Source organism: Theobroma umbraticum, unplaced genomic scaffold (assembly GCF_002168275.2).
Source record: "Theobroma umbraticum cultivar Fairchild unplaced genomic scaffold, ASM216827v3 scaffold_228.0, whole genome shotgun sequence".
NCBI classification, from domain to species: domain Eukaryota; kingdom Viridiplantae; phylum Streptophyta; class Magnoliopsida; order Malvales; family Malvaceae; genus Theobroma; species Theobroma umbraticum.
The window spans coordinates 2,518,046-2,519,509 of NW_018397274.1; positions in this window are offsets into that span (position 1 = coordinate 2,518,046).

The window sequence follows — 1,464 nt, forward strand, 5'->3', positions numbered from 1 at the left end:
TGTTTCCAATAGAATGGTGACACAAACATATATCTTATTAGATTCAAACTAATAAAATTTTATATTTAAATTATAGAGAGAAACTAATTTAACTTAACTTTAAACCAATTCTATCATAGGTCAGTTGAATTCTCAGTTATAAGCTCTGGATTCTTCAATAACATTACTTGTAACCTCAACACAAAATTTAAAACCACCATAAATTGCCTACTCACTGTCTCACAACTTCTAACAAACTCTTTCTGTATTATCTTATTCTTTGCATGATGAGCAATGATGTATAAAACGACTGCAACCATTTCCTCAACATTCATGGATGTTGTTGGTTTAAGCCTACCATTGGTTTCAAGAACATTACATAGCTTATAAAAGGCATTCTTATCCATTTGAATATGTTCAATGCACACCATATCAAAATTAAAGATTATTCTTCTGAAGTTCAATTACCTACTTGTATGTCTTTCATAACTAGCACCATTATATGACTTATTATGCTTTTTTCCTTTAGGTGCACAAAACAATATTGATTAAGCAAAACAGTAATCACCATTACTATTGTATATAGCTGTAACGCCAATGCAATAGTAGATGCAATCACTGTAATTAGCCATTTAGAATATCTGCTCATTGTGTGAACTATAATATAGAAAGTAACATAATTAAAGTGTAATCCAACAACTAGTAATCAAACTGCATAACACATTGTATATGTAAAAATAGTAAGACAATCCACTTTAAACATGATGCTATTTTGGAATTAACACAATAAAGAATGCAACAAGAAGTACAAGTATATACCATAAACAATGTGTAATTAACAACAACTAACTGAAACACATTGTGTATAGCATTTAATCCATATTTGTAAAGACAAGAGAAAAAAAGTGCATGAATTCAACTTTAATACATTTTTTTTGGTTCAGACACTATATAAAGTCCGTTGCTACTAATATTATTATTAACACTATAAAAACACTATATATAAACAATGCTAATGAAACACTATAGTTGATATATAAACAATATATGAAACATTATATAAACACTACTACTAGTATTATTATCAACATAAAATCCTTTTGCCAACTTCATAAACCATCAAGAAAAAAAAAACTTAGACCAACCATTTTACATAAGTCACAAAACTATTATCCAACCAAAACTATTATTCTAAACGCAACAGGAAAGTGACAATTCTGCCTCTTGCCTTGTTTGTTTCTTATCCTTCTTTCCTAAACTTGCATCCTTTTCTACTTTATCTATCTCCCAATGCTAGTATTTTATAATAACTATTTTTTTAAAGGCAAAAGAGAGATTCATTAATAGAAAAAAGGGGAATGAAAGTTCTTTAAACAAGAGAAACAATATCCTTTAGTACACAACCTAGGAAAATGAGAAGAAATGCCCCTCTTTATGGAAGAAACCTCCATTTTCCTTGAGCTCAAAAAAAAAAAAAAACCCCAT